The sequence below is a fragment of the Nycticebus coucang genome, chromosome 11 (genome assembly GCF_027406575.1).
Source record: "Nycticebus coucang isolate mNycCou1 chromosome 11, mNycCou1.pri, whole genome shotgun sequence".
Classification (NCBI taxonomy): Eukaryota; Metazoa; Chordata; class Mammalia; order Primates; family Lorisidae; genus Nycticebus; species Nycticebus coucang.
This window is the reverse complement of record NC_069790.1, coordinates 111,986,979-112,010,887: the sequence shown is the minus strand read 5'-3', so window position 1 is coordinate 112,010,887 and position 23,909 is coordinate 111,986,979. Positions and strand designations below refer to the sequence as shown.

The 23,909-nt window shown below is 44.0% G+C and overlaps 1 protein-coding gene and 1 pseudogene across 1 annotated transcript in view; one reads left to right on the top strand and one right to left on the bottom strand.

Annotated features, from left to right (window-relative positions):
• The window catches only part of TMEM178B (transmembrane protein 178B), a 378,707-nt gene that overhangs the window by 288,110 nt on the left and 66,688 nt on the right, over nucleotides 1-23,909 (bottom strand). The window lies entirely within an intron of this gene.
• The window catches only part of LOC128560241 (mitochondrial calcium uniporter regulator 1-like), an 85,375-nt pseudogene that overhangs the window by 15,547 nt on the left and 45,919 nt on the right, over nucleotides 1-23,909 (top strand).

The following is a 23,909-nucleotide window of genomic DNA, read 5'->3' as shown; positions in this document are numbered from 1 at the left end:
ACAAGACTTTGCATTTTGGGGCCCAGCACAGGATCCAGACAGTGTGGCTGGAAGGGTACAATAGTTGTTAAATGGCCCACAGATGCTGGTCTGCGATTAGTGCTGTCTGAGGCACTTCTAGACCTTCTCTTGTCACCATGTGTGTCCGTCCCTATCCCACTATCTCCACCCTGGTGCAGCGATGCTGGGCACACCATCACTGAGCTCACAGTGCCCCGGTCTGCCATGGGAACTTGGTAGCAGCCCTTCTGGGGAGGGTCATTCAGAGCAGCATTAACAGGCAATCAATTCCACCATCAGTGACAGCTTTTGTATCATTTATAGAAAAATTCCATAAATTCTACTGTTCAATCCTCTTAAGAACCCAGAAACAATTTATAGCTCCCGTCTACAGACAAACAATAAGAGGCAGACTCAGATTAAGTCACTCATCCACGATCTCATGGCTGGTCACACCACAACTGAGAAAATTTGAGAAGAACTGCAATGGAAAAAATAAGGTGCAATCAACCATAAGACTGTTAACGCAGGACCCCAAGAATTACCTGTTATAAATGGAAGGGACTCCATCCAGGAATAATTCGGGTCAAGAAATTTAACTCACACTTGGATGACGGGATAAATAAATACAACTATTTCAATAACAATACGGCAATACTTATAAAGAACCATGAAAATCTTTAACCTAGTCATCACACTTGAGAGAATCTAGACTAAGCAAATAGCTCAAAAGAATTTTAAAGTTGTACCCCAAAAATGTTCATTGCAGCTATATAATGCCAAAAATGCAGGAGCCTATGTATCCAAGGGTAAACGAAGGCCCAAGTATACGAAACATATATTTGATTGTCTCCAGGCAGCAATATGGAAAGTGTCAGTATGATATTGAAGAAAAATCATAATTTATGTGAAAGTAGTTGGTAGAGAGGGACCACCTACTGAGCTAGGTCATCTACCTCTTCTAATCCAGGATCTCTGATATTTCATGCTTTTGACGAGGTGTAATTTGGTGGTTGCTGGCTTCGAGTCATAGACCTTGGAGAATGGGGACCAAAGCTTGGCCTTCAGGATGGTACATGATTTGTGGGATTTATCAATGAGGGAAAAATTGAGAAATTTTCCATCAAGCCCTCTCTTCCCCAGATTTTCTCTGATCTCCTCTTTTCAGAAAAGAGATCCTCCTAAATATTTTCTTTGCTTTTTATTTTTTCTTTTTTTCTTTGCTTTTTATGTTTTCTTTTTTTCTTTATAATTTTTATGGGCACACAATACTTGTACATATTGATGGAGTATATGTGATATTTTGATACTAGCATACAATGCATAATGATCAAATCAAGGTAATTAGAATATCCATCACCTCAAGTATTTATCATTTCTTTGGGGTGAGAACATTCCAAATTCACTCCTCTGACCTCTTGTTTTGAAACTAGTTCCTGCTAGCTATTTTCTTGAACTTTTAACTCATCTAATTAATATTTAGACACATGATTCTTGGGGTGATCAAGGCTCTGAATGATTAAATGGTCCCTGGCTCAGCAAAGAATCATCCACATGGTTGTTTGTAACATTTTTCAATGTTTATAGAGGGTCACAACTTGCAGAAAACTCTGGGGATAAAAGATGAAAAAGATGTCCTGGCCTCAAAAGGCTCACAGAGATTAGTGTTTCTATTAGAAACCTTACAGATTCTGGCATAATTTTCCTCATTTTAATTTTTAAATTTTTACTTGGTTTGCCAATAAGGTTTAGCAATGTTGGTGCAATTCTGAATTAAAGAGAGAAAATATAATTTATCCACAATCTTCCTGGCCAAGTGAAACTATTTTCAATAGCTTATGTTCTCTTCTACTTTTTGTTCAACTGTTTTTTAAAAGAGGAGATCAGAGCAAAATCTAAGGAAGAGAGGGCTTGATTGAAAATTTCAGAATATTTCAGATTGTATATGAAACCATCACATTGTACCCCTTGATTGCACTAATGTACACAGCTATGATTTAATAAAAATAAAAAAAAGAAAAGAAAAGAAAATTTCTCAATTTTTGCATCATTGATGCAATCCCACAAATCACGTACCATCCTGAAGGCCAAGTACATAAGCACAGAGGAGCTTTGGTCCCCATTCTCCAAAGCCCATGACTTGAAGCCAGCAACCGCTAAATTATACCTCATCAAAAGCATGAAATATCAGAGATCCTAGATTAGGAGAGATAGATGACCCAGCTAGGCAGGTGTTCTCTCTCTACCAGATCAAGCAAATCATTCAAATTCTCTGGGACTCAGATTTCTGATCTCTGTTCTGGCCTAGGGATGTCATAAAAATCAAGTATGCTATGAAAAGTACCTGAAAAAAGATGCATAAACTTGAAAGTGTTACAGAGGAGCCTGGACAGGGCAAATTCTCAGTAAATGTTGGAGCAAAAGACTAAAAGGAAGTCAGATGATTACGTGATTGTTACAAAAATGAAGGGGCAAAATATACAGTGGGGTGCTGGTCTGTATTCGGAGCAGCAGGACACAGTTATTGCCCTGGGGCACAACGGTGCTCTCAGACTGCTGGCAAATGGGCCTTGGAAGGAGCTGCACCACCCAGGGTGCACAGCATCTTGCCAGGGCTGCATCTTTCTACAGGCCCTTAAAGGGGCAGCAGCCCCAGAATCAGGAAGACAGCTTCACATTCACTGTGCATCTGGGGACAGCAGGGGCCTGAGAATTTTGCAAGATGTTTAAGGGATTGGAAGGAAGCCTGTCATGAGAGGGCATGTCAGTCACATTCTCTGATCAAAGGAATGAAAAAGAACGAGGGATGTCGGTACATAGATCCAGGCTCCCTGGACACAGTGACGTGATTAAAGGCACGAATCTGCTTCAGGGTTGTCATTCCTAATAGAACCTGACCAGAAGGAGGAGTGAGGGGCTGGCAGAACAAGGCAATCCTCCTGTAGTCTTGCAGCTGAGGCTTCCAGACGCCAAGAAGGGAAGGCAGACTCTGTGTGTTGGAGCTGCTTGGCGTCACGCAGAGAAACAAATGATAGGGACGTATGTTCTGGGAAATGGATGCATGAGCAAAAAGGTGATTTCTAAAGTCCCGGGTTGAAGGACAAGATGCAGCACCCCTGGGCAGCTCTGGAGAATGTGTCAGGCGACAAGTTCCACGTGCCCTAACAGCAGGGCAAAGAGCCCAAAGCAGCTTTTGCTGGAAGGGACCTTAGATCATGTAGGTCAACACCCTCATTTTACAGATAAGAAGCTTGGAGCCCAGAGAGGTTAAATGGCTAGCTGCAGGCCACATGGGCGAGCTAGTGGCTATGACCTTTAACACCATCATTCTCCAAACATAATATTATGTGATACGTAGGAATCTGGCAGAGTCTGCATTAGACTGAGAGGACACATCTGTTCCAAGGCACCTACACAATGACAAGGAAGGGGAATGAATGCTTGTTAAGAGGCACCTGTCAGGATCAAACTTCAGGAGTTGAAGCAGTGGTCAGACAGGGCATGCTGCACTCTGGCTATAATTACAGTTTTCAGCTCCCATCTGCAGGAGAAGCCACTCTTGGTCTTTTCTCTTTGCGTTCACCTTTCAAAACTGAAAACCAAAAGTGAGACTTGGCAGTGATCTAGCCCTTGGTTCCTGGTGCTACATTTTGTCCCCTGAAGGAGCACCGGAGACATGAAAGGTGTGGTTGGAGCAGGTTCTGCGCCATTCCTGTGGGTCCCCTGACGTCAGCCCCAGGGATCCTCCTTCTCATCCCCTCCTGTCAACAGATAATACAGTGTAGGGCGGCTCTGATCTTTACAAAGCCTTCTAGCCCACCCCACTTCTTATGGCAGTTTGTAAAGGAGCCACCTTCACTTTATGAAGATTAAATGTATTTTGAAGAAAGCAGACACATCAAACATTTTCAAACGGATGTAGTCTTCCTTCCCCCAACCAGAAGGTACTGGTGTGAACCACTCAAAAAGAATCCTCCACGGGGGACTCCTAGCCAGAGAGGAAAGTTGATTGTTCCCCACTGATCAAGCAAACCTAGCAGGACCCTTAGTTCCTGGTGACCTCTCAGCTGCCTTCTGGCTGCAGTCTGTGTTTCTCACTCTCCTGGGGCCCAGAATGAGCACTTAGTCAACACCATAGATCCTGTCCAAGGGAGACTGTATACTGGGAAATGTTACATCACCGTCTCACCTGCTATAGGTCTAGTGGCCCAGATTCTGAGTACAGCAATTGTGACAGATGCTGCTGGCTGTCTGACTGTCCAGCCTGCCTATCATTCCTTAGCATCCCAATTTTTAGCTAGCTAGGCTTGTTGCCTCCTGGAAAAAAAAAAAACTAAATTCTTCAGCCTCACCCATAGCTAAGTGTGGACATATAACAAGGCCAGCAGCTAATAATGGCAGCACCTCACTGTGTGCCAAGCACAATTCTAAGCACCCCTATGGATATAAACCCTCTTAATCTCATGACAACCCTGAGAGAGGCACAAGTATTATCCCCTTTTTGCAAGGCAAACAGAGATACAGGGAAGTTAAGTAAGTTGCTTGATTCACACCGTTAAGGAGCGCCAGAGCGGAGATTTCAGCTCAAGCAGCCTGACTCCAGTCAAAACTCTTCACCACTCATTATACTACACTAAATTCCAGACATAAAAGCAGAGGTCTCCGTGGAAGTTCCAGGAATAGGCCTTAAGGAGGAAGAGGTTCCAGAAGGTGGAGCTTAATGCCCCTTCCCTTGAGAGTGAGCTGAACTTAGAGACTCACTTCTAACCAGGAGCCTCGGAAGGGAAAGAGTAACTGACAATGGAGAAACCTGGCAGACAGCACCTTACCCAAGTGACCAAGGTTACCATCACCAGCAAGAAGCATGATGATGTCAAGTGCACAGACATATAACGAGAAGGGGACTTTACCTCTGTGGAATTCTTCCTAAAATCTCACAACCCAGTCTAACCATGACAGAACATCACAGAAACCCAAACTAAGGAACTTTCTACCCAGCAACTGAGCAATACTCTTAAACACCATCAAGACCATGAAAAACAAGGAAAGACAGAGAAACTGTCACAGATGAAGGAGGGATCTAGAATTGGACTCTGGAATTGAAAAGGGGCATTATTAGTATAAAAGTTGGCAAAATTCTAATAGACTATGGTTAGGTTAATAGTACTGTACTGGTGTTAATTCCGTTTTGATAAATGTCTATATGAAATGTTAACGTTAGGGAAAGCTGAATGAAGGCTATACGGGAACTGATTATACTCTTTTTGCCACTTTTCTGTAAATCTAAAATTATTTCAAAATAAAAAGTTTTTCAAAAAGGAAAAAACATGTGCTCCCTCTCCCATTTCTTCCAGTCACTGGCCTGTTAAATGAGGAAGATTGCTCAAGTGCCAGTAGCCATCTATGATCCTTAAAGTCATCCTGAGAAGGGAAAGCATGTCCTGAGGATGGCAAAGTAGAAGGACGAAAGCCTCCATCCCTGATGACACTCAATGCCATCTTATCAGCCCTCCTAAATTCCTAGCTTCAAACGTCTTTATTTTTAATGAGAGAGAAATAACCTCTTATATAAGCCATTTATCTGATTTCCCATCAAATACAGCCAAATCTAATTCTTGTTAATAATAGCAATATAGTGAAAACCTGTGTAATTTCTTTCACTGATATAAAACTTAAGAGTCCTAGCCTTGCTATTGGTCTTAGATTCTATCCTGTCCAAATTGTTATTTTTTTCACATTAGTAAAAAACCAAAGAGATGAAATATGTTCCAGGTTCCATCACCAGGAACAAAGTAAACCTGGAAACCCAAGTCCTGTCTCATTCCAACTTCCAACACTGTATCTCTCTGCATAGTGAGAATTCTAAACCCCGGCATTGCAGTATTAATACAGTCACACACATAAAAGTCAGGGTGAAATGCCACCATGCAGGTTTCCTCTGATTGTCACACTGACTTGCCTACCTCACTCTAATGATAACGTTCATGAATTTTACATTTCTGAATCAGTCACAGAACATGACGTATCTGCAAACCACACTAAAATTCTGTAAATTTCATATTTTGGTTTTCGTTAAAAGGAGGATATACAAAGGAAAATGTGTACTATCATACCTCTCAAAAAGTAATATTTTCAGAAAAAAATAAGGTTTCAATAATTATGGTCAATGATTACCTAAAAAGCTCTTGAGCAAGTCACTTCCTCAATCTAGGTTACAAATTTCTTAGTCTTTAAAATTAGAGGTTTAGCTGGGATTGGATTTACTATGGGGTTCCTTTTAATTTTAACGATCAATAATTTTAAAACACTAAACAGTGACACAATTTTCACTACCCATGCATGAGTATCTATACCTTTGCTTTCTTCACCAACTCTGCTTAAAGCATGCTGTCTACTGTTACCAATTCTGTGGTAGACTCCTTTAACTGTCCCAATTCTTAACCCTTCCCTTTGCCATGTAACTTTGAGAAGACATGAAAGACTGCCCCAGAAAAGGCAGCCCAGGCAGGCTCCACCAACCTACAGCTGCATGAATAAGCCCAGCCAACCAGGACATCCACACAGTAGCCACCAGAGCAGATCCACTGCAACCTGAAGACACGGGAGAAATAATAGTCCTTGTAAGCCACTGAGGTTTTGTGGTTGGTTGTTACACACCAGAAGCTAGCTGATACAAATGCCTTAAAACCTCAACTTTAGAGGGAATCTATTTTTGGCAAGAACTGGCTATTTGCATTTGCCATAAAATGCTCTGCAGGAAATGGACTTGGTTTGCAAGTGAAGAGATGGAAGCATATGCGCACTTGGCACCCCACTCACAATCAATCCTGTGCCCACAAATAGGTAAGGAAGTCTGCTTCCCCTGCACACACATTCTCTGGAGCTTTACTCTCCAATCCCATAAAAGCACATTCAAATGCTGAGTTATCTACACTGTACCACCTTTTAAAATTGTGATTTTAAAACCAGTTACATTAGTCTCCATCTTTTGCAGTACCTGAATTCAACCCAACATCACCCATTTTGATCAATGAAATGAAATGATAGTACTGGTACCATGGGAATAAGATTCTTTTCTAACTATGCATTGGCAAGAAACTAAATTAGATGTCAACATCCCATAATGGGTTGAATATTGCTTTTATTCCCATAGGCAGTAGTGCTAAAAAGCAAACGTATTTAGTTGGGGCCATTTTGCTTGCTGTTAAAAACAGTCCACAGATACTTATTAAGCATCAACTTGCTCTATGCAGACACTATGCAGGTGTCAGCCCTGGGTGTGGGCAGCAGCTGGAACCAGAAGAGCCCAGGGTGTATCACATGCTGGCAATGAGCAGACAGAGGGTCAAAGGACAGTCGGGCCACCAAGCCAAGAGACAGCTGAGGGATGTTAAACACGAATGGAACAAGGTGAGAAGCAAGTGGCTGGAGAAAAGGAACAGGACAACAGCCAGCAGAGCCATAGGGTACAAGGTGTCACATGTCAGCCTCCAAGTCAGAGGTGCCCCTGCGCCTGCTCTGGGCTTCTCTGTGGCTCCTGTGGGGAAAGAGGGAATCCTGGGGGAGCCGCCAAGGCCTGCAAGTGGAGAAACACCGTTATTGGCACCTGACTGTGGGGCATCTGGAAAATTAGTTCCTGGCAAGGGAGTTCTGGCTGCTCATCTCTGGGAAGGATGCCTCCCTCTCTGCCTGCAAGTGCGCACAGACACACACGCGCACACACACACTCTCCCTCTCTCACACACACTCCCTGCACATCCTCACATTCACAAACTCTCTTACACTCACACACACTCCCTGCACATCCTCACATTCACAAACTCTCTTACACACACTCACACATACACTGCATGTTCACCCTCTCACACGTGTTCACATTCTCACACACAAACACATGCTCACTTTCACACACTCTCTAACACACACCACACTTTCACACTCTCCCACGTTCACATTCACACACACACACACACAACACACCTTTCTCTCAATACACACACACACACACACACACAGCATCATCATGTGCTGCCCCAGCCCCTCAGAAGGGTTTCTGGCCTCCTCCTCACCCAGGCCCTGCCCTGCCCCACCCCCTGCCCTCTCCACCAGCAGGGCCCTGCTGCCAGCCTCTCAACCAACCCAGGGCGCCATGGACTCTCCACTCTTCTGCTAAGAAGCTGCGGATGCACTCAAGGCCCTCTGCTTTCTGGCCCCCACGTTTGGCCCTACCAAATCCCTCCAGGCACCTCCAGCGCCTACTGCCTTTACCACCATAGCTCTGGCTTTGCTGCTGTCACGGTCCAGGCTTCCTCCCTCCTCCCCGGTCAGAATCCCCCATCCTTCCCAACTCACATCCAACAGAGCCTTTTCATAGTGTCTTTCTGGAGCCCTAAGGCTAAGAGTAGCATCCCCCTGCCCTGCACCTCAGAGCACCTGTCACCTCGCCACTCACATCTCAATCTAGCTGGCCCAGAGCTCTTAGAGACAGAGCCTGTGTTTCATTCTTCTTTGTGCCTCTCTTCCCCTTCCCTAATGCCTTAAGCATGAAATAAATCCAATAAAAAATGTGTTGAATTCAAGGTTAATAATTTAATCCTTGTGAGGGCCAATTAATTGTGTTAATCCCACATCCAAGCAGTTAATCTCATGTGCGGGCATAGCCATTGCTGATCACAGGCCGACTGTGCAGAGACTGCACAGGTTCTTAGAAGCTCAGACCCCCGTGAGGAAAACAGGACAGAACGTGGGCCCGCTCTTAACAGTCAACCTGATGCAGGCCTTGGAAAACACCACTCAGCTGCCAGTTACTGAGGACCTGCCTTGGGGCAAGCACCCTTCTGGCCACCAAGGCACAGTCAGGCGAGATAGAAGGTTAGGAAGGCAGATGGCAGTAATCCATCCTGGAGAATGATGATATTATCACGGCCAAAAGGGGGCGGGGGGAGGCAGGGGTGATGTTCTACAGTGCCTGGGAGAAGAGGAGGGGTAGGGAGGAGGACGTGACCAGCCATGCAAATTTTCTTTTGGGAGGAGAGATGTGCAGGCTGGTGGGCCAGCAAAAGCCACCAAGCTTGGAGTATTCCAGAGGAGAAGTGAAGCCAGTGCCAGGACAATCACTGTGTGTCCGCCCAGGGCACAGGAGCTGAAGAGTCAGAAAGAGGCCTGACCAGCAGAGACCCGCGGGCTGTGGGAAGTATGGAGGTTTTCTTAACTGTGGCAAGATATCCATAATGTAAATTTACCATCTTAACCTTTTTAACTGTGCAGCTCAGTAGCATTAAGCATTCATTGATGTTGTACAACCAATCCCCAGAGTTCTTTTCATCTTGTAAAACTGAAACTTCATACCCATTAAACAAAACTTCATTTCTCCCACCCTTCAAACCCCACCACCCACGCTTCTACTTCGTGTACCTAGCAATTTGTCCACTCCAAGTAGACAAATATTCCACCTCTTAGAAGGAATCAGATTGTCATTTTGTGTCTGGCTTATTCCACTCCATATAGTGTCCTCCAAGTTCATCCACGTTGTAGCATCTGTCAGAATTTCCTTCCTTTTTGAGACTAGAAACTAACTCTTTGATATGCAAAAAGTATGGTGGTTCCTCAAAAATGAAACATAGAATGATATTTCATTATTATTCTATTTCACAGACTAGAACAATAATGCATGGGTATACCACATTTTGTCTATCCATCCATCCACCAATGGGAGCTTGGGTTGACTCTACCTTTTGGCTATTGTGAATAATGTAGCTATGAATATGGGTGTGCAGATGCTTTTTCAAGACCCTGTTTTCAATTCTTCGGGTTATATACCCAGAAGCAGAATAGCTAGATCATATTGTAGTTCTGTATTTCATTTTTTGAGGAACCACCATACTGTTTTCATATCAAAGAGAGTTTTCATCTAAGTGAAACTGGATGTCATTTGAGGGCTCTGAGCAGGAGAGTAACATGATTTTATTTAGATTTTAAGACATCTCTTTGACTTTGATAACACAAAGGCTGGGTCATGGAGACAAGGCAGCAGCAGGGAAATCATTCCGGTGAGAAGGTCATTACAGGGACTCATGGGAGTGACAGGCAGACAGGGGCAGAGCAGGGGTGCAGGTGGGAGCAGTGTGGGCAGGCAGGGTGGGGAGAGGCTGCTGAAGAGCGCTCAGGTTTGGACCTGAGCCCTGGGTGCCTGGTGACGTTGTTCACTGAGATGGATAAAGGCAAGAAATAAAAATATGTTAAATATTAGGTCATTAAATATGAAATGTCCAATTTCTAATCAAAAGTTGAGTTTATTATATCTCAAACAATAAGGGGTACAATTAATCAAAGCATGCACCTAAACCATCCACACAGTCTTGCCACCTGAATAGTAGTTTGTGACACCAAGAGCCAAGAAACCTGGAGAGTGAGTGGCAAAGAAACTGTAAAAAGCATTTTTCACAGCTTGTAGAAAATTGATCATTTTTTCTTGCAAGAAGTGTCCAAAGCTTGGAAGAAGTGGTAGTCAGTTGGTACAAGGTCTGGTGAATACAGAGGATGACAGAGTTTCCAAGTCCAAGGAGTTTCCCCAAGTCCAGCCTCTGTAGTTTGAGCAGTAGTGTTTATGCAACATGTAGTCAAGCATTGTCTTGCCAGAGGACTGGCCTGTCTCTATCGACCAATCTCAACTGCTTAACCATAAGCATCCTCATCATTTTGTCCTTCTAGTTGCAGTAGACATCTGCCATAACCAGTTGACCAGGTTTCCTGAAGCTATAGTGGATAACACATCTGAACCATCAAACAAACGCCAATAATTTTCTTTGATGACTATTTGGCTTTGAACTGTGTTTTGACACTTCATCTTTATCCAACCATTGTCCCAAATGCTTGCAATTGTCAAGAAGAGTCCATTTTTCATCACACATAAAAATACAGTATAGAAATGGTTTGCCTTTATGTTGCAACAGCAAAGGCAAGCTTCCAGACGATTTTTCTTCTGGTGCTTGTTTAATTCATGCAGAACCCATCTACCCACATTCTTTACCTTGCTGATTTGTTTCCAACGGTCCAATATTGTTGGAATAATAAAGTCAAACCTTGCTGCTAGTGCACGTGTAGGCTGAGATGGATTAGCTTCACTCAGCTTTCAGCTCATCATTATCCACCTCAATCTCGGGTCGCCCATGTGGCTCATTTTCAAGATTAAAATCAACAGAAGAGAAATTCTCAAATCATCAACATACTGTGTGCTCATTAGCTACATCCTTCCCAAACACTTTGTTGATATTTCAAGCTCTCTACACTGCATTGGTTCCATGATGGAACCCATTTTCGAAAATAACACAAATTTTTGACTTATCCATGGTTTCACAAAAATTGCTCTAAAAAAGTTGAAAGATAATCACAAGTCAAACCATGCATTTGAAAGAATGAGGACGTACCTTCACAATAAAAATAAAATAAGAAGTGCCAGAGTGAAAAGTCAGAGGTATTCCACTGTCAAACTTAATACTTAAGGAAATTGGACAGTTCATACTTAATAACCTAAGTAGTTCACAAAAGGTACCAAAGCCCCGCCCAAACTCTTTTCTCCTTCCCCATATCTTTCCTGTCTCTAATTTTTTTACAGTCCTAACTTTTCATTTAACCTGTTTTCTCAGGCTCCCTGTTTGACTTCTCAAAAACAGAAATAACTCGTTAAGAGGTCACCCACGGGATTGAGACATCACTGGACCACATGGCTTTGTTCCTTCGGCATGCAGACTGGCAGAAGTCTGATGGCATCTCCAAACAGAGGCCCAAGAGCTGGCCAATTGTTAGTCCTCAGCTTGTCAGAAGATCCCAATGCTCAGGAGGACTGCCTGAGGCCGCATCACTCAGGGCCAGGCTCTGGGCAGGGAGCGACCCTATCCACAGCTTGGCCTCTTCTCCCGAAGAGTCTTGTTCTTCCTGCTGGTCTTCTTGTCCTCATCATAGCTGATAGATAAAAGACCGATTTGGGCAGGCTAAGATTAGTTTTTAAGCATTCGACAAATATTTACTAAGCATCTACCATGTTCTCAGAAATGTGCAGGAAAAAATGGATAAAGAGATGGCTCAGACACAGAAGAACTTTCAGCACAGACATCAATTGGCAACCTGAGGTCACACAGGTTAAATCCCAGACAGCACAGAGAAAGACTGTTGTGAGCCGAATCTGTGTCATCAGAAGAAATTGGAGGCAGGGTGTCGTAGCTTATGCCTGTAACCCCACATTTTGGGAGGCTGAGGCAAGAGGATTACTTGAGCCCAAGTATTCAAGGTTACAGTGAGCTATGATTGCAGCACTACACTCCAGGGGTGCAACAAAAATGGCTCCTCTCCTAGGCCACAGGATGAGGGGAGGAAATGTGTGGCCCTCTCTGGGCAACTGCTCCATTACTCCCAATTCTTCACTCCTTCCTACCCACAAAGTCCTCCCCGAGATTTTGCAACTTGTGCCTTGAGAAGTGGACCATCCATCCCTACCCGGGAGCTGTCCAGCTAAGCCGTGTAACTTGCCTTGGCCAGTGGGAAGGGACAGTGAGCCTCAGCTCCCCCAAGGCCTCCTAAAGCATTTCTTGTTTCCACTTTCACCATTGCTAAGAGAAGAATGTGGTCAGGGTCATCCACTGGCCCCAGAAAACAGAGGCAGGAGCTGGGTGGGGAAGATCTGAACCCTCTTTATAGCTGGGAGCCCCACCAGGCCTGGATCAGCAACGTTCCAAAATGTCCCCTGGCTACAAATCACTGATGTATCCCAAATACCTCAATCGTCAATAATGCATCTGAGACTCAGACTGGAGAAATGATCTGTTGAAGCCAGTTAAAAATTGGGTCTCCTGGTTTCTAATCCACAGCTTTTTCTCTTTACTACCCTAACTCATCAAAGGGATTCCCTCGAGGCTACAAGAAAATAGAGGAAATCTGAGATGCCAACCAAGTAAGTAATTAAGCAGAATAGATGCAGTCAAAAAGCATGAAAGCAAGATTTAACCTGGATAATCCCCCCATAATTTAGAGTTGATCTGTCTAAATGGGTTCCTGTTGATTTCCCAAGAGGACTGTTCTTCTTGAGCTGAAGTCATAGAGAGAATCAGAGCTGAATCTATTAACCCTGTCATCTTTCATGGTGTCAGTCTTTTGTACCTAAGAAATGTGGCCAATTTTTTTTCACTCTGGATTTTATGTTTTATTACTAGAGTCTATGGTACTCAAAAATAACAGTTCTTTCCCAGATGACTGCGCATTCTTCTCTGCTTCACATAGATTATGAGCCAGTCTAAACAGCCATCAGAATATCATTGCCTATAAATACCACTGTCATTCAAAAATTCTTATATTCGAGGCATGGTAGGGCTAGAAAAGACCTCAGAGATTCAGTTCCAACCCTGTCATTATACAGATGAGGACACTGAGGCCCAAGGATGGTCACTGATATCCTTGAAGTCACACAGCTTGTTAGTGCAGAGCCATTAGTGCTGTGAACGAGATTACCAGGATCATCCTCAAAATACACAATAAGCTCAACTGTTTGTTGGAGTCATTGAAATGGCTCCGTATTTGTGAAGATGCCTAATGCCCCAGGATTCTTGCCCTGAGCCTGGGAAGAGGATGAATAACAAAAGAAAATGCCTTTCATTGGGGAGAAACTGAGACATCTCTGAAGAACCAGCATGTTACTAGGGCTACTGGACCCTCGGACGCCTGACCCTCCCACCTGACTCACATCTGCCAAGCAGATGTAGCCCTCCCTTCAGACACAGATGCCAACCACTGCTAGAAGCATGAGGGTGCTGCCAGTGTGTGCTGGAACCAGCTCGTGCTGGCTCCTGAGAACAAAAGGCTGCATTTCCTGAGCCAGTTGTTAAACCATTGGGAGCTCAGAATCAAACACGGTGGGAACACATATAGCATGGAAATTGGCAAGAGCTACAAATCAACAGCATTGATGTTGTTTCCTGAGAGACAGTTTACCAGCACACCATGGGGTGCTGTCCCTGCACCAGGGACAGAGGGCCTGCCCTAAAGTTAAGAAAACCCTTCCCAAAGACAGGGATACTCAGATAGGGTCCAAAAAACCCAGAATTACCAAAGATAAAAGAGCTCCCGCCCAGACCCACATCAGCAAAGGCCCCACGAGCTCCATCCCTGTGCAGTGAGTACCTGACTCACGCCTGTCTAATGTGATCTCCAAAATAGCCTCGTCTGTCTCAGGCTTCTGCCTAAATCCCAGTATCCTGATTCTTGCTGCCCATTCCATTCCCCTATTTTAAGCTCTGGACCACCTAAGACTATATATCCTTTGAGTCCTCCACAGATTGGCTAAATTGGGGCAATAGGAAAAAAAAAAAAAGCCTCTTTTCTCCCTTCCTCACCTGAGATGGAAAAGTCAACTGCAATCCCCAGAGCTCCAGATAACTAGGGAAGAAATAGAACTGTAACTGTCCAACAGCCTCCTTGGATCCTGGGCCCATCACCTGTCTATAGAGAAAGTGCCCTGTTTACTGGAAAACTCATGTGTGGGAATTGCCACCCTGACCCAGAAAATTAAGGCTCTAAAAACACCTCCTGTGGAATTAATTTAAGGAGGCCGCATAACCTTCAGTGGGTCAAGTTTTCCCATCCATACCAAGCCACCTCTGAAGGGATCAACTGTGCAAAGAAGCCAGCCAGTAACTCCAAGGCTATAGCTGAGCCATGGGTCTGTGCCAAGGTGAGTCTCGGCCATTCCTGCTGCCCTCAAGAACCAATTTCAAGAAAGAAGGCCTCAGGGGCCCCTGTGGGATGGGCTGGCCTGTGGCAAGGGCTCTCAGATTTTACAGTCTGACCTCTTAGTCATATATTTTCCACTTAGGCAGAAAGCCTTTCTAGCTCTAGCTTTAAAATTTGGCTTTGACTAAAGAATTTTTCTTTTTATCCTTTTCTCCCATAGAAGACAGAGCCAGCCACTGCAGAGTTCAACCAAGCCCCAGCTGACTGTATTTAAAAATAAATTTCAGACGGATGGAAAAAGTAAATAGAAGCAGGAAGCTTGCCCACCTTGCTTATGTATCCCCAATGCCTAGAAAGCGTCAGGTATAGAAAAAATGTTCATCAAATGAATGACTTAAAAAATGAGTGTAAGAATTAGGGTTTTTTAATGAAGATATTTATATCACCCTGCAGAGAACCAAAACTAAAAAGAATAAAGGCAGATTGATAGATTCGGTTACCTAGAAATTTAAAACTTCTATGCATAAAAACCTTGATAAATAAAATATAAACATACATGATAAATGGAAAAAAATACCTGTAACATATGACAAAAGGTTCGCGTTACGGCTTAATATGTAAAGAGTTCATCCAATCAATAAGGAAAAAGATAAACGTTCTGATAAAAATAAAGGCAATTCACCAAAAAAGTGGCCAATGTCATTAATAATCAAAGGAAGATATTTTTTAACCTGAGAAAATTTACAAAGTTTAAAAACAGTGAAATACCCAGTGTTATCAAGTTCTGAAGAAGTCAGTATTCTCAGACTCTGCTGATGGGAAAGTAAATTAGCGCAAACCTTCTGGAAAGTGTTTTCACAGTAATACCAAAAGCCTTTAAATGTACATGCTTTTTGATGCAGAAACAGCACTAATAGAATTTACCCTCAGGCATCTTCTGAAATACACACAGAGATAAATCAACACAGTTGCTAGGCATGGCATTATTTATAACAAAATTTATAAGCAAACTAAAGTTCCAATAATAGAAAGAGATTTTTAAAAGTACATTATGGATTCCTATATAATGAAATACTTTACAGCCACTAATAATCAAGATGTCGAAAAATATCTAACATTACAAAATGTTCAAAATATATTGCAGAGTGGGGGAAGAACCAGTCTATAAATCAGCGCTTACGGTAATTCCTTATTTTAAAAAACTACACACATGGGTTCTTGAAAAAAAATATTAACAGTTGTTACCTGTGTATAGAGAAACTATGGATGAGCCAGCATTTTATGTTTTGCAAATTCGCATGAAAAGCCTGTCTCTTTTTCTGTTGAAGGCAGCATAGTTAAGTGTTCAGGCCTTCATTTAAGTCCTGATTCCATAATTTAGCAGCCATGTGACTTAGGACAAGATATCTACTTTCTCTGCACCTCTGTTTCACCATCTGTTAAAAAAGGGATTCTGGTACTATCTCCCAGAATTAAATAAAATAATCTCTGTGAAGTTCTTAGCACAATTCCATGGCACATAGTAAATATCTGGCAAACATGAAAATGAATAGTAACTATTGTTTAAAAAGAGAAATGAACATATTTTGAAGCTTGGCCTTGTCCTCTCCTGACATCTAATAGAATCTAAGTAACTGTGCAGTGTACAGCCCAGCTCTGGCCAGGAGCAGTGTCTCACACCTGTAATTCTAACACTCTGGAAGGCCAAGGTGGGTGGATTGCTTGAGCTCAGGAGTTTGAGACCAACCTAAGCAAAACTGAGACCCCCATCTCTACTAAAAAAGAACATAGGAAAAAAAAAAACTAGCTGAGAGGGGTGGCTCATGCCTGTAGTCCCAGCTACTTGGGAGGCTGAGGCAGGAGGATTGCTTGAGCCCAAGAGTTTGAGGTTGCTGTGAGCTATGATACCATAGCACTCTAGCCAGGGCAAGAATGAGACTTTATCTCAAAAATAAACAAACAACCAAAAAATTATGAGCTTTAAAAAAAAATAAAGAAAATAAATTAAAAACACAGCCCTGTCAAAGGGAAGAAACAGCCCCTCTAGGTGGAGGTCCCCTGCTGAAACGTGGCTTAAGGGATCCACTTTCTACCACCAGACACCCTGCTAATATTCTGGCTCCTAGATCCATAATACCTGGAGCCACAGTCGGGTAAGGCTACCCTCGGGATATTTTTTTTAACTTCAAAACCCTCCTGAGTACTACATATCCTAGTCAGGACAAAGTCTGGTCTGGTGATGCAGAAGTAATATGCACTTTCTGCCCTCAAGTCCCAGGTCACACAGAAGCCTGGATCCTATAAAGGAGCATTGGGAAGCAAAAAGAGGCAATAATTATCTTTGAAGTGAGCCTCATTTTATGAAGTTGGGGAGGTGAGTCAGCATGACTCATCAGAACTCTGATGCCCTCTCTCCCAGAGATGATGCCCCCAGCCCTGAGCCTCCAAGAAGGGCCTCTCTGAGTAGAGCAACCCACCCCTAGGGGCGGAGGAGATGCCCAGCAGCTGGGAAAGTGCTTGGTGCCCAAGCCCAGGACCCAGAGCATTTCCCAACCCCCCTCACATGGCCAGTCTGCCTGTACCCCGTCCTGAACACCAATGGTTGTCTCCTGGCTTTAAGCTCTTCTCTGCCCATGCTCTCTTTCAGCTGCACTGGGCCTCCTCCAACTCCACGCAGCACCATTCCTCTAGCACAGGACAACTCACTACCCGCTGACCTCCTCTCCTGACCAGTCACAGTGACATGCAGCCCTCCTTGCCCTTTAGCTCACAGGCCGCACTGTAACACACTGCCCAACAGCTGCAGTATCTCAGGCTCTGCTGGGGGAACCTGGCTGCCACATCCAAGCTGTGAAGCCCACAAGATGCAGCCACTGTGGTCAGGAGGGATCTAAGGGGCGAGGGGCCCTCCCCCTGTGGTGGCCCCACACCCCACACACAGTTGTGCCAGGAATATGGTGTAATGAGAAAACCTCCTGTGAGGAGTAAGGGGGTTATCTTTCAAGATTTCACAGATTAAAATCCTGATGCTGTGCCCGCAGCTGGCCTTCCACTCCCAGCTGATGTCCTGATTCTCCTTGTCCAGAGAGAACTCAGGGCTACATCTTCACAGTATCATCAGCATTCAGCCTCCAGGCTCCCATTGCTAACGGCCAACCCAGTAGAAGAACTCTACTGGGCCACAGGATCCACCAAGCCCAATCTATAATCTAGACACACAACCTGCCTTCAGGTCAGGTGAGGGAATAAACAATAGATGACCTGGTGGAAAGAGCATAAACTTGAGTCAGATATCGCTGGGGGTTCATCAACCCCTTTCCAGCTGTGTAATCCTGACCAAGCTACTTACCTTGTCCAAGGCCCAGTAATTTCCACTGTGGAATGAAGAATAATCCCACCTCACAGGGTCAGGGGGAGCTCTAAAGAAGATAATGAATACAAAGGGCATGGGCCCTAGGGAGAGGTCAATTGAGCAGCCATTATTGTCACTAACCCCATTTTGCATCTGCATGGCCATTCCTAGCAAACAGGGAGGCCACACACTCAACAATAAGCTCCACAGAGTCAGTAACAGTATTTTGAGCGTTCATCTCATTTACCTCTGTGTCCTTCTCCTAGCGCCCTGCCAGGCATATGGTAGAGAGCAAACCCTTAAATATTTGTTGAAGGAATGATTTAATGAATGACATTTGGTCTCGGAAATGTGCCTTCTGTATTTTATCATTTCATGAATGATGTATTATTCTGTGACCTTTTGGATTTCCATTTAATCATGCATCTAGATTAAATCCTGATTTATTTCCATGACCCTGAACAGCACATAGCTCTTTTCCCCCCATGTTATCCTGCCTACATGGACACAAGCTCTCTGCCAAGTGTATCTCTTTGTATAACCAACCACCCTGAAAGTTTGACTTAAAACAACAGTCTAGTAGTTCCCCTGGTTCTGTGGGCTGAGTCAGGGCTGCTTCTGCTTCTGCTTCTATTGGTCTCACTTGGACTCACTTATTCGGTTGCAGTCAGATGATGGCTGAAGTGATTGGCCCCCCAGTGGCCTCAGCCCCAGCTGCCAGCTGGATGCTCTCTCATCCTGCAGGAGGGGGCCCAGGCTTCACCACACAACAGCAGGGGTGGGCTGAGAATGCAAAGTCAAAAGCCAAAAGACCTCAGCAGCCGCAGCTCTGAAGCTAGCTCCATATCACTTCCACCACATTCATGGGCCAAAACAAGTCCCAAGACTGGTATAATTGGGTTTGGGGTAGCAGGTGGGAGGGACTTTGGAGGGAGGAATAGACCCTACCTCCCAATGGAAAGAGCTTCGAAATCTTTTGGCAGGTTTTCAAAACAGATCAAGTAAAAAGAAATATACATTTAACTGAGCCCATATAGCTTTGCAGGATAAACACATCCCCACTTAGACCCATAAAATGTCAAGAGTATCTAACATTGGGAAATACCTTTTTTCCGAACTAGGATGTTTTAAGGCCCTTCAGGGTTGCCTGAAACTTCCTGTCCCTGGGTGACTTCGTTTACTTCCATGTCATTATTTCAATGCCATCCATATGCTAACGACCTCAAATTTATACCTCTGGCTCAGCTTCTGACTCATACACTCAAGTCTTCCTTTCCCTCTCCAAACGTGCTCCACCCATACATAGCCTCTCCAATCTCTCTAAAGAGAATCCACAGCCACCCAGTTGCTCAGGCCACAAATCTAGTTTGTCCTCAGTTACTCTCTTTCCTTCACCTCCCACGTTCCACCCATCAAAAAGTCCTGTCAACTCTACCTCCAAGCCGCCTCTGCCCATCCTCAGCACTGTACTGGGGCTGCTATAACATACTGTCTCACGGTCCCAGAGTTCAAAATCAAAGTGCCAGCAGAGCCGTGCTCCCTTTATAACCTGGAGGGGAGAGTCCCCTTGCCTCTTTCTAGCTTCTGGTGGTGGCCTTAGTGTTCCTTGGTTTGTAGTTACATCACTTTATTCTCTGCCCAAGTCATCATATGGCATTCTCCCCAGAGGTCTCTTTATCCACATGTTCCTCTTCTTATAAGGTCACAAGTTATATTGGATTAGCCTGCCCTAATCCAGTCTGACCTTATCTTATTACATGTGTGAAGACAATTTCCAAATAATGTCACATTCACAGGTACCAGGGGTTAGAACTTCAACATATCTTTTAGGGAACACAATTCAACCCATAACAACTACCTCACTCCCAAAGTCCAAGCAACTACCTCTTTCACTAGTCTCCCTGTTTCATTCTTGAGCCCCTACAATATAATCTGAACTGGCCTGGCACTCAAAGCCCAGAGCCTTGATTAACACATCCTTTCCCAACCTCATGCCCCACTACTTCCTCTTCACCCTCATGCTGCAGCCATGCCAAGCTCCTCTCTGCTATGACAAGCCAAGGCCCACCCCAGGGAAGGCCTTCTCACTGGCTGCTTCCTGTGCCTGGAACACCATCCCCAGGATCCATGCTACCTCCTCTTGTCATTCAATATCGGTTGAGACCTCACCTCTTCAGAGGTCTTCCTGGGCCTCCTCTTTCACACTTTTCCTAATTGGACTCCTTACCTAGCACTTAGAACTGCGTGCATTGTTTACTGGTTTGTTGAGTTACTGCTTGTCTTCTACCCACCAGGACAGTGAATCTCAACCTTTTTGGTGCCAGGGACCAGTTTTGTGGAGGTCAATTTTTCCAAGGACAGGGCTGGGAATGGTTTTGATATGAGCCTGCAAGCAATTGAATGATTATGGTCTCTGTGCAGTCAATTGTCACTGCTAATGATAATCTGTGTTTGCAACGACTCCCCAGCACTTGCATCACCACCTGAGCTCCACCTCAGATCATCAGGCATTAGATTCTCCTAAGAAGCACAACCTAGATCCCTTGCGTGCACAGTGTATAGTAGGGTTAATGCTTCTTTGAGAATCTAATGTCGCCACTGATCTGACAGGAGGCAGAGTTCAGGCAGTGATGCAAGTCATGGGGAGCAGCTGTAACTACAGATGAAGCTTTATTTACTCACCCACTGCCCACCTTCTGTTGTGAGGCCTGGTTCCTAGCAGGTCATGGACCAGTACTGGTCTGCAGCCCAGGGGTTGGGGACTGTAGCACTAGGATATGAGCAGGGGCTGTGCCTCCATCACCACTATATTGTCCACACCTAGAATAGTGCCTAGCACTAAGTAAGTGCTCCATACATATTTGTTGAGTCAATTAACTGCTTCTTGATTTTCAAGTCCAACAGGCGTTTTTTAATCCTTGACCTGCAAAATCTACTGCATTTGACAGCAGCAATCTCTCCCTCTTCTTGAAAATTCTTGACCATCTCATCCCACCCCTAACCAAGTCATGGTTTCCTGGTTCTCCCAGCTATAACTTCTCTGCCTTCATTGAGCTTCTTCTCCCTCTGTCTGTGCCTTAATGTCAATAAACCTTGGAGTTCTGCTTTAGATCCCTTTAGTAGGCAGAATAATCCTCCTCCAAGGAAGTACATGTCCTAATCCCCGGAACTTGTAAATATATTTCCTTACATGGTTTAGAATCTGAAATGAGGAGATTATCCTGATTGTCTATGTCAGCAGTTCTCAACCTGTGGGTTGCGACCCACAAGAACTGTATTAAAAGGCCGCAGGATTAGGAAGGTTGAGAAACACTGGTCTAGGTAGACCCAAATGATCACAAGAGTCTTTATAAAAGGTAGACAAGAGAATCAAAGTCAGAGAAGATGGTGTGAAAATAGAAACACAAGTTGGACAGCTAAGGGGCCATGAGTCAAGGAATGTGGGCAGCCTCTGGAAGCTGGAAAGGTGCAAGTAATAGGTTTTTTCCGAGAGCCTCCAAAAGGGACACACTTCTGGTAACACTCTGATTTTAGCCCCACAAAAACTACTTTAGACTTTTGACCTCCAGTACTATAAAAAAAATAAATTTGTGTTATTTTAAGCCATTAAGTGTATGGTAATTTGTTACAACAGCTATAGGAAACTAGTATCATTCTCTTCCCTTCCACATGTTCTCTTTGGGCAACTTCCTTTCACCAGTAGCTTCAGTGACCATCTATAAGTGGATGTTTTACTCTAAAATTCAGACTTCTATGCCCAACAGCTTATTTAACATCTTTAACTGGATGTTCTATGGGTATTGCACAGTCAATACTCCCTCACCTCCCAAGCAGGACTCCTTGAGGATTCCCTTTCCTTCATCCCAACGGCCAATTAAACTCCATGTCCTGCTCATTTTATCTCATACATCTCCCCTCCTCCCCACAGCCCTTTTCATCTTTGCCTAGATTTTCACCACAGTCTTCCTGCTGGTCTCCGAGCCTCCATTCTTGAATTCATGGAATCCATCCTCCATGTTACATTTTTCTTTTTAAATGCTAATATCTCACCACACCCTTCCTTTCATAGATTCCTCTGAGATAAAAGTCAAGTTGCTAAACATGGCTTGCAAGGTTTTCCCAGCCTGCCTCTCCCACCCAGCCTCTCCTCCTCTGCAGCATAGCCCAGGCTCCCCACTCCCCAAGTGTACACCTCTGCTAGAAAATGGGGACAGGCTTGGTGGAGACAGGAAAAAGGGAAGGAAGAAAAAAGGTTGGTTTCACTACCATATCTTTCCTGCATTCACCATACCTCTCTAAACCCCCATTTGACTGACTCCCAATTCAAGGGAAGTAGAAACCCCTCCTCCATGTAAGACACCTATATACATGTATGTATATCAACTCTTATACATTCTCATTACTCTTCAAGACACACCAAAAAAAAATGCAAAATCACACTCTAAAATGCAAATTCATGGAATATTCATTCCCTTATAGATACGTCCACCCACAGAAATACAAATACAGAGATACAGACAGATGCTCGCCCAACTGCAAGCTCCTTCCCATAGCTACCCTTAAAGTCCTCCTACACAGACACAGCCTGAAGACACAAAAGTCCATGCTTCTGTGCCTTGAGGAGCAAGAGAATAAATAGATAGGAAAGGAAAAGGGCAGCAGAAGGGTTGAGGGGAAATGGGGGGAAGGAAGAATTGACCAGGGAAGAGTCTGCTGGGATGTATTCACCCACCAATATTTCCTGAGCCCCAGTGAAAAGCCAAGCGTCCTGCAGCTAAGCAGTAAAGATACAAAGATCCTTAGTAGTAGTAACAACAACAATAATGACAGCAGTGGTCACTGTATACCTGGTACTAAGTGTTGCACTTATATTAACTGCTTCAATCTCACAAGGCAGATAGTATAATTATCCTCATGTAATTTATATGTGATGTAACCAGGTATAAGCAAGTTAAATGACATGTCCAACATCACACTGTTAAAAAATGGTGGAAGTTGAATTCCTATCCAGTCTGTTAGATTCCAGTCTATTCTTACTTACTCACCATACAAGACCCTGCCCAGGAGTAACTCATAGGCACGAGACACCCACATGCTGAAGCAGGCGTCTTCCTTCCTTGAGAAAGCCCAGAATAGAAGGGGAACACAGGTCCTAATGAGATGAACACTGGCGTTCAAGTCAGGTGATCCTGTACCCAAATCTAACTCTGCCACCCACACTAGCTCTGTCATCCACTGGCTCTGTCACCTCCACTGGCTCTGTCACCCACTACCTATGGAAACTGTAGCAAGTTAATTAACCTCTCCTAGCATCAGTTTCTTCATCTATAAGTGAAGATATTAATACCTACCTTGTTGAGCTTTATCAGAATTAAATGAGATACCATATGAAAAAGTACTAAGTACAATGCTTAGCATATAGTAAGCACTCAATAAATAAGAAAATACTTTCCTCTTATTGCTCTAACAAATAATTATTCTTCAACTCTCCAAACCTAATTATTCCCAAAGCATTAGAAGAACAAGTGCTATGCCCTTGGACATGTCTATTGTTTGTCAACAGGATCTTTTACAAAGCAAGTAACTGGGCAGGAACTATAATTTAGGCCACAAGATAAGGGCTCAGCAAACAGTAGTTCCTGCAAATACACACAGCCACCTCCCAGCCCCTGACAGCATTTGCGTTCTCAGCTCCTGCATCAAGGTGATCTAAAACTATGTGCTTCATATTGAGACTTATGGAATCAGACTTTTCCAGGGAGGGGCCCTGGACTCTGCTGTTTAAATTCTTAACTGAAACACACTCGTACTTGACCACTGAATTCAAGTAAAGAGACAC